This window comes from Anabrus simplex, chromosome 6 (assembly GCF_040414725.1).
Source record: "Anabrus simplex isolate iqAnaSimp1 chromosome 6, ASM4041472v1, whole genome shotgun sequence".
Taxonomy (NCBI): Eukaryota; Metazoa; Arthropoda; class Insecta; order Orthoptera; family Tettigoniidae; genus Anabrus; species Anabrus simplex.
In genome coordinates, this window is record NC_090270.1 from 131,744,044 (window position 1) to 131,754,808 (window position 10,765).

At 38.8% G+C, this 10,765-nt stretch overlaps 1 protein-coding gene across 1 annotated transcript in view; it reads left to right on the forward strand.

Moving 5' to 3' along the window:
- Positions 1 to 10,765, forward strand: part of Srp68 (signal recognition particle 68) — a 142,059-nt gene that overhangs the window by 122,682 nt on the left and 8,612 nt on the right. The gene's annotated exons all lie outside the window — the stretch shown is intronic.

Here is a 10,765-nt window from a genome sequence, read left to right on the forward strand (position 1 = left end):
ATCAGTATGAATTGTTGGGTGACTTTGTAATTGTATTATTTTGTTTCTTCAAAATCAAGGTCAATTTTGGGTGGCCATAAAAGACCAAAAAATCATAACTCATGAACTATTTGAGATAAAGTCTTAAAATTTTCCACCAAGCATGATATTTGAGTACTTTATATCAGTTGTACTTAAAATAAATCATAAAGTTAAAAGTATAGGGACACTCTGTTCAAGTCTGAAATATATGGGTGTCCCTAAATGTTTTGGCAACACCGTATATTTAATAATTTCTGTGACTTGGGTGATTATAATCTACAGCATGCCAATCTTCTAAGCTCTTAACCAGTATTGATGTGAAGAGGTGGCGCATTAAGAACAGGCTAAGCAGAACATTACACTGTATTCATTACATTGCAATTTATGACAATGTGGTACATACTGTGTGTCCTACGGCTTTTTACAGTATTCACGGCATATTCAATAAGTGTTTGCAAACCATGCTAGCAAAACAGACACGAAGTTGCACTGTCCAAGCTGTCTAACATGGGAATGGAAAACATGAGTGTACGGTTGATGCTGAAATGAAATACTCGTAGACAGTACCTCCCTACAGGCTTAAACATTAATTCCCTCTATTAGTTTTACTGTAATTGGACGATGGAACACCATAGAGACACAGAGCTTGTGAGCAGTAGGTATTATAAGGATAACAGAAACTTCAATTTGGGTTTTGAACCACCAAAGAGTAACATGTGTGCTTACTGTAAACAGGTGACAAATGACAATTAAGAATCTAAGACAAGGTCACTTGAAACGTGCTAAAGCAGCATATTCTATTTTAAAATCTTTCAGAAGTAATCAGAATCGATGTGTGGCCGTGATATTTTTCAATTTACAGCAAGCTTTACAGACACCAAACATAACAGGCGTGTACTATTATACAAAAGAAAGCTTTCTACCTATAAGTTTTGCATTCATGACATGAAACATGATACAGCTGTCGTGTATGTGTAGAATGAAAATGTAGTAAGGTGTGGTTCAGTTGAAATTGCTAGCTTGGCTACATAAACAGCCAAATTCCAGACAAAGGAACGAAATTGGTAATGTTCAGTGACAATGTGGCAGCTAAAATAAGAATATGAATATGGTTTTGGCATGCCTTTGCGAGCACTATATCACACTTACGAAACAGTAGAACCACTAAGCCATTCATAGTGGCGAATATGGGCAGGAATATGTTTCTCAACTATGGTGCCCTGCAGAAGTCGATCTCGAAGAGAAAACCGAAGACGACCGAACTTAAGGACGGCAGAGTCTTCGTCTACTCCAGTTAGTGCAGACTAGGCTATGTCATAAAAAGCGCCTATGTTGCTGAATTTTCTATCACTATTGATGTCCATCTGCAAAAAGGTAGGTCCAGGTCATACAGTGAACCTTTGATCTCTCTCAGGCGGTTCTTCCAAAGGTGTATGCCACTCCAATAAAACTCATTGACAAGGAAGTAAGGACTTTAAAGCTCTACTCGCTTATGTGCCACCTCACCACAAGTCATTTTTGATTATGTATTCACCAAATGAAACTTGAATGTAGCAAAGATTAACTCCGAAGAACGTCTTGAAGATGATCTTCTAATAAACTATTAATGCCTCTGTTCTGAGAACAAGAAAGACTGCTTTTCATCACAGGGCAATAGAGTGACAGATATCTGCATAATTTGCGTTTATTTAATAACTGCAGACACTTTGCGAGTGTCAAAATCACAGTGAGGTTATTTCTCTTTTTCAATTCTGTGCATTTTTTGCTGCAATATATGGCATCAAAATTAACGCTCTAATGATTTCTTAATAATGTAGTCTGTGACCAATAATTAGATAAATCTGTTCATGTCTCATTGTACGGAGTATGATTACCTCAAAGAGATGTCTTTGGCGAGCTCGTCCTTATCTAATTTACGGGCACACAGATTTCAAACATCAATATCTCTAAGCCTGCATTTGGTGGATTCGCTGTTCTCTTCCAGAATGCCTCGTATGAACCAGTAGTTTTTAAACAGTGTTTGGTTGTTAATTTAAGCAACTTCAGCTAACTTTTTTTTTGCTAGGGGCTTTACGTCGCACCGACACAGATAGGTCTTATGGCGACGATGGGATAGGAAAGGCCTAGGAGTTGGAAGGAAGCGGCCGTGGCCTTAATTAAGGTACAGCCCCAGCATTTGCCTGGTGTGAAAATGGGAAACCACGGTAAACCATCTTCAGGGCTCCCGATAGTGGGATTCGAAGCTACTATCTCCCGGATGCAAGCTCACAGCCGCGCGCCTCTACGCGCACGGCCAACTCGCCCGGTCAACTAACTTTCAGTTGTGTATGTTGTATATTGGGTATTCAGCCCGAAGACTGGTTTGATCTGCCAGAACTCTGCCAACAGCTGTCATAGATAGCCTAGGCATCACTGAAGAGGCATACTAGGGAAATGAGGAGTGATGTAGTTTCCTGTTGCTTTCCTCACTGGGCCAGAAGTTGCTAATAGATGTCAGTCTGCCAAGCCCACTGAAATGCATGCACCAACTGACCCTATGAGCAATATTTTCACACCATTCATAACGGACTGGCTACATTAGAGATGGTAATACTAGCATCGCTCAGACCTCGGTCACTTTCTTATTGTCAAAGCCAAGGAAGACTGAGACAGGTCAATGAAAGTAACAAATTTATTCTAGGCCATACCAGAAGACATAGTGCACTGTAAACACTACATCTCACCAGCAAAGGCATAACTTTCAGTTATAATTAGAAATATAGGCTAAATTGTGTGCAACCAATGGTCAGTATCACTAAACGATTACTGCAACTCGTTTCAAGGATACACGTTACAGTGTGCACGGACATGAAATTCAAGAGTTTGGAACTATTTTGTGACAAATAGGAGGTGAATCTAGATGAAAGACCTTGTTGAAATCAGGCAATACCTTTCTGTGTTCTACACGACAATTCTTTGATGACATTTCTTGCTATATGTCCATGTTTGGTAGAGGAGATTTTGTTGACACACATGAGTCAAAACAGCAATTAAAACTTGAAACTTTTGACAACTGAAATAAAAAAGAACATACAGGAAAAGAAGTGCTCCTTTACAAACAATACACTCCAGTAAGTAGGTAGGTCCAGGAGCACAAGGGTCCAACCTGTAACAAATAAAGAGAAGGATTGAGATGACTGTAAATACATCAACCGTAAGAACTGTGTCAGGCAGATCCCAGTAGAACCTTCGTCAGCATTATCACAGAGTTCGAAACTCTTGCTTACTGTACATCCTGGGAGTCTGTACCCATGATGAACTTCCATGCAACTCTTGTCATAAAGTCAGTTCAGTAATTATTGTTAATATCTGGAAGGATTTGGCTTTGCTGGCAAAATATAGTGATTATAGTGCACTGTGTCTTCTGGTGTGGTCTAGAACAAATTTGTTACTTCCATTGACCTGTCTTAGTCTCATCCTTCGCTTTGACAACATAAAAGTGACCGAGGTATGAGCAATGCTAGTAGTGCCATTCCTTCTGCAGCCAGTCCCTGTTATGAATGGTGTGAAAATGTTGCTCATAGGGTCATTTGGTGTGGGCATTTCAGTGGACTTGGCAGACTGATATGTAATAGCATCTTCTGGCACAGTGGGGAAAGCAACGGGAAACTACCTCACTCATTTCCCTGGTACGCCGCTTCAGTGAGGCCTGGGTGACCTATGATGGCTGATGGTGGAGCTGTTGAGGTCCGAACCAGCCTTTGAGTTGAGCATTCAATATACATCTTGAAGGTAAAGTGATACACAACCTTTGAGTGGTCTCTCCAGTGGGATGAGGTGGTTTGATATTGGTGCCTTTTAACCAAACTCATTTCAAGGATGCCTTATAGACCGTACCATCAGATTTGAGACCCATGAGAGCCAACCTGAAATAGATGATTCAGAGAAGAGATTGAAATATCAGCCAACTGTTGAGGATTTTGTGAAAAATACCATCTGAAAACCATTACAATATTTGGTTAAATTTGTGCAAGAGGGACTATGTGTCACTTCATTGTGAATTTCTTTAAACCGTTTGAATTGTCGGAAGACCTTCTTGATATACAGATGGCGTCCGCGAAGGATGTAAGTGAAGATAGCTCCCGGTTTTCTTGCGAAATAATCGGGAATAAGTGTGGTGTAAACAAGAAGCTAGTGAAGAATGGTATCCAGTGTGAAAAGTGTTTAATTTGGTAACATTTTGAATGTATGTGTAGTGCTGGTTTTGCTAAAAATGAAGATATTTGGACCTGTGTGAGCTGTGGCGAGAGCAATTTAAATAGTGGTAACAAACCTAGGCCTACAACGGTCAACGAATCGCCGGCGTCTCATTCCCTGGAGGATGGAGGTAATGATAATATACTTGTAATTCTCTCTTTATTGCAACAGGATTTACAAGCATTAAAAGCGGAGAATGAGATTTTAAAGGAGAAGGTACGTTTACTGGAATCGAAAGTACCGGTACCAGTAAACACGCAGGTGGTTCCGTGAATACTAGCGCGTGGTGTCAAGTTGCTTCAGATTCTAGGAGGAAAAGTGTACAGTTAAATAAGGGCAGCTTTGTAATTGACTAATTGACACCAAAAATAGATTTTCATCCCTGAGGGAAGTAAGCGATACGCAACGACTTATCCGTATGGGAAGCAGTCAAACGTATAGCGCAAAATCTGTTACGAGAAGCGGCAAAGTTAGGCCTAAAATCCCACACAGTGCACCGGCGAAAGTGTCGAACATTCTTATATTTGGTGATAGCCAGGCGAGGGGAATTGCGGAGAAAATGAACAATGAATATATTGCAGCATCGGCCGTCATATATCCTGGGGCCCCAATCAAGAAGGTATTGGAAAACACAGAACAGGCAGCAAGAAATCTCGGAAGTCGTGATGCAGTAGTGATCATCGGCGGGACGAACGACGTAGCTCACAACGACGCTAAGAATGTCATTTCTAAACTTAAATGTACACTAGGTAAGCTGACTCACACTAATATCTTTGTAGTGAACGTGCCCCACAGGCATGATTTGATTAGAGACTCGTGTGTGAACATTCAAGTGGACAAAGTTAATACAGAGATGGTTAAAATTTGTAAACATTTTCGTAATACACAGGTAATTGATAGCAGCAGTTTCGAGAGACACTGTTACACAAAGCATGGCCTTCATGTAAACAATTCAGGTAAACAAAAGATAGCAAATATTGTTCTAGATTTTATTCATCTTAAGATATGTACTGTAAAAAAGGCAACTCCCTTGAGTTACAATACTGACCAGGAAAACTAGTAGAAAGAGCCAGCTGTACTTCAAGCTGGCTCAGTCAACTAGGAAATGAAACTCAGGAAAGTAAGGAATTCCAAGTTACCCAATTGCAACAGTCAAGTTTTAGGGAGGAAGGGGGTCTGAGATTGCTCTTGGTAAACTGTCAGAGTGTAGTAAATAAACAATTAAAATTTGGTACATTGATGGAATCTTATGAGACTGATGTGGTGATAGGAGTGGAATCGTGGTTGAGAGAAGGGGTGGGTAATAGAGAAGTATTTCCAGAAGGGTACACTGTCTATCGTAGAGACCGAGAAGATAAAAAAAGGGGGGGGGGGTGTTTATTCTGGTGAAGGAAACTTATTGTTCACATGAATGGTTTACCGATGAAAGGGATGAAATATTAGGGATAAAATTAGTTTGTGATAATATGAAGGAGGTGGGAATTATAGGAACATACAGGCCTGGAAGAGAGGAGAAATGGAAATATTTGAGAAAATAATATATTATACTCATAAAGACAATAATAATGATATGGTAATAATTGGGGGAGATCTAAACTTGCCTGAAGTTGAATGGAATGGAGTTGCAAGTGAAGCCCATGAACAGAAACTGGCAAATAAGTTAATTTGGGAGGGAGGATTTACACAAGTAGTACAAGAACCAACTCGTCTCAATAACTTACTAGATGTATTCTTGGTTAAACCATGGGAAATTGTTGATAAAACTGGGGTAATTGAAGGAATAGGTGACCATAAGGCTGTAATAATGATGTAGGACTGGTACCAAAAAGGCTTAAAAAGAGCATCACACAAGACAAGAAATTGTACAGAAAAACTAAAGTTGATGAATTTGGGACTTACCTTAAATCACAATTCAGTTGTTGGATAAGTGAAGGGAGTAATGTGGATACACTTTGGGCTAAATTTAAAGGAATCATTTGGGAAGGAGAGAAGAGATTTGTACCTGTTAAGAAGGGTAAAATGACCTCAGACCCTGTTTATTATACAAGGGAAATAAGAAAATTAAAAAGAATAGAATAGTAAACAGGAAAATCAAAGAAGGTAGCGAGAGTAGAGAAACTAGAAAACAGCTAATGAGGGAACTGAATAGAATGAAAAAGGAAGCAAAAGAGAATTATATGAATGGCATACTTCAAGAGGGTAATGACCACAAAGGGAAATGGAAAAAACTGTATTCATATATCAGGAATCAAAAAGGAAACGGAATCCAAATTCCTACAATGGTGGGAGAAGGGGGTTAACACTATTTAACAGATACTGAGAAAGCAAACCTATTTAGTAGGGAATTCAGAGATTCAGTAGACGATTGTCAGGAGTTGGAAACCGAAACAGTAGAGAGAGAGAGAGAGAGACACAGAGGGAAACAAGAAGCTTCTCATTCACAAATGAAGATATTTTCAGAGAAATCCAACTGCTTCAGCAAGGAAAAGCAGCAGGAAGTGATCAAATTACTGGGGAGGTGTTAAAGACAATGGTGTGGTACATAGTGCCTTATTTAAAATTTCTCTTTGACTATGTCATAAATAGGAATGGAAGGAATCTATAATAATACCAATTTATAAAGGAAAGGGTGATAAAAGGAAACCAGAGAACTACAGATCAGCCTGACCAGTATAGTTTGTAAAATACTGGAGAGTTTAATATAAAAGTACATCAGAGGGATATGTGATGATAAAAATTGGTTCATGAGGAGCCAGTATGGATTTAGAAAGAAATTTTCTTGTGAGGCACAACTGGTAGGATTTCTGCAGAACATATCAGATCAATTGGATTCAGGAGGCCAGTTAGATTGCATAGCCATAGATTTTTCCAAAGCCTTTGATAGAGTGGAACATGGAATATTATTAAAGAAATTGGAGGTAATAGGATTGGACATAAGGGTTACACGTTAGATAAAAACATTTCTAAATTCAAGGGTTCAGAAAGTCAAAGTAGGAAATAATGTATCACGGGAAGAGAAAGTTTGGAAGGGAATTGCACAGGGTAGTATAATCGGTCCGTTACTTTTCTTAATATACGCAAATGATTTAGGGAACAATATAACATCAAAAATAAGATTGTACGTAGATGACATAATTGTTTATAGGGAAATAAATAATATTGAGGATTGTTCAGAATTACAAAGGGACCTTCAGAGTATCCGGCAATGGGTTGAAGAGAATAATATGAAGGTTAATGGAGGCAAACCAACTGTTACAACATTTACAAACAGGTGTTTTAAAACTGAATTTGAGTATACTTTGGATGAGATAGTTATCCCAAAAGATGGCAAGTGCAAATACTTAGGTGTGAGATTTGAAAGTAATTTGCACTGGAAGGGTCATGTGGATCACATTGTTGGGAAAGCGTACAGATCGTTACATGTCATAATGAGGCTACTTAACCCTTTCCGGCCCGAAAGCGCCCGACTGTTCATTTAGTCTTCTGGTCCTTAGCGCCCGAAAGCGCCCGGCTGCATTATCTGCATTCGTCTGCGATCTGTGCGATAGTTTTTTTTTATTTTTCTCATCAGTGAAGTGTTTATAAAGCATTTATGAACATGCAGTGCAATCTACAAGTCTCAGGGAATAAAGGAAGAGAGATACTCTGTCTTGACGTTGCCTAGGCAACGGTCTTGAACTTCTGCGAGCGTGGGTCAGCTGTTTCGTTCGTAAACATGGCGGGATTGAATATCGCATATATTGAAACTGAGCTGAATATGGGCGAAAAAAGTGACACAGAATCCTTGAGTAGGGGTGCAAGTGAATTTTTAATGAGTGAATAATGTATCAACGAAGATAATTTTAGTGATAACAGTGATATGAATGAAAACGAATATCGATAAATCGGACCTGATGGCGATGCCACAGCAATTCAGGTAACACAAATATTACGTTTCATTACTCCGAATGATTAAATGGATGATGTTGAACCTACGGATAATTCGGAAAGAGTATTAGGGGAAAGAGATTGTTTTTACGTATGTTAGGAGGAGAAAAACTATTCAGTGACATGGCCTGTTGCGCATATAACAATGCAGCCTTCAAACAGTCGCATTCACCGGGCGAGTTGGCCGTGCGCGTAGAGGCGTGTGGCTGTGAGCTTGCATCCGGGAGATAGTAGGTTCGAATCCCACTATCGGCAGCCCTGAAGATGGTTTTCCGTGGTTTCCCATTTTCACACCAGGCAAATGCTGGGCCTGTACCTTAAGTAAGGCCACGGCCGCTTCCTTCCAACTCCTAGGCCTTTCCTATCCAATCGTCGCCATAAGACCTATCCGTGTCGGTGCGACGTAAAGCCCCTAGCAAAAAAAACAAAAACAGTCGCATTCCGATAAGATGATAACAGAATGGGAAGACCCTTGCCCAGATGAAATAAAATCTTATATACATGGGCATCATTCCACTTCCAAAATCACGTGATTATTGGTTTTGAGATATTCAGACAACATGGGAATGTGACAAATGCAGACTGTCTCTGTGTCGAGTATCACGAGGAGGGGGGGTGGGGGGTGAAAAACACATTATGACTCAATAAACAGAGAAATGGATGTGATGGTATATTTTCTAATGTTATTGAAAATTTGAATTAATTGTGATCAATAGTTTTTACTGTATTTAACCTTTTCTGAAACAATACGGTCTGTTTCAGTTTTTGCTAAATAATAGGTTGAAACCTGGGGATAAGCGGAGTGAAAATGCGGGCGGGAAAGGGTTAAAGTTACTATTACAAGTAATGAAAATCATTTTATTTTCCGTATTGAAAGAATCTCAATAATAATATAAGAGAATTTATTGGACTCCTGTATATTATTATAAAGGGTTAAGGGATGCAACAAAGAATTAAAAGAGAAAAGTTACTTAAGTATGGTTCGTCCATTATTGGAATGTGCAAACAGTGTTTGGGATCTTCACCAAGAATACCTAATAAAAGAAATAGATAGTGTGCAGAGGAAAGCAGCAAGATTTGTAACAGGGGATTTCAGAAGAAAGAGTAGTGTATCAGAAATTTTCAAGGAACTTGGGTGGGAAACTTTAAGTAAGAGAAGGGAGAAAACTCGACTTATAGGATTATATAGAGCCTATACAGGAGAAGCAGCATGGGGAAATATCCGTGAGAGGCTTCAGTTGGAAAATAATTATATCTGCAGGACTGACCACAAATATAAAATTAGAAGGAATTTTAGCAGAAGCGATTGGGGTAAATTTTCATTCATTGGGAAGGGTGTGAAGGAGTGGAGCAGTTTTCCAGGGGTAGTGTTTGATCCTTTTCCAAAATCTGTACAGATATTCAAGAAGAGAATAAACAGCAACAGAGAAAATAAATGAAATGTTAGAGGGCATTCGACCAGTGCAGGTTAATGTAAATAAAAAATGTGTGTGAATAAATTAATTCCATCCCCTGGTCTAAGGAGTTTGGACAGCCAAAGTAGGGGACTGCCTGTAGGGGTGAAGTACAGTGGGGACTTCGAGGGCCCTGGGACCGCTACGGTAGCTGTGAAGGCCCTTCAGGAACTCTGAAAAGTGGTGGCAAAAGGGGCTCTGATTAAGACGCAGCAGGTCGTTATGCTACTTAGGTTCCAGAATGGGTAAAAAAATAAACATGTAAACAAATGCTATGTAAATTTTTAATCTTATACCAGTTGTATAGTATCATTTGAAGTAATTCCACATACTGTAAATCAGTTGACTATATTTGTAAGTAGTACAGGAGATATAAGTAGAATTTTGTAAACAATATAAATTTATTAAGGATGAGCTGTGTGTTTAATAGAAAAAATTGTTAGCATAAATTCTATAATATTGTATTTTGGGAAAATATTCTTCTCTTGTTAATTTAATATCTAGTGCTTGACAATGTATTTTAGTATACCATTTGCCACCGAGGTAGACACCTCATTTGCAAATAAAGAGATTTTGATTTTGATTTGATTTGATACATTGCAACAACGCTACTGATGGACTCTGTCAGAATATTTAGGCATCACTCCCTGTTTACTGTAATAGTATCGCTTAGTGTCCAGGTTACAAATATCTGCCCAAAACTTCACCGCTAGCCTGTGACTAATACAGTGTATGGGGGCATTTCTTTGTCTTCATTACAGCTTGTGCTTGATGTAGGAAGAATAAAAATAAATAATATGCTGATTTAATAGTTATATTCACAGAATGTGTTGAAAGATTTGGAAGGAAAAACGTGTTTGATTGTTAAGCAGAAGAAAGCAAAGTGGAATGGATATATTCTACAGATACTGAAGTATGTATTATCCAGGGTTGATTGTGTAGTGAAATAGTATTAGAACATCAACTAATGCAGTGAATTCTTATATCAAGTTTTCTACAGAAAAGGAAGTAATGCCCTGACCAAAATCGTATGTCATTAACTAGAATTCAGACAGTATGGTTTTGGAGCGAATGCTTAGTGGATTCATGTTACTTCTTCGTGTATTGAATGAAATCAACCTAAAAAT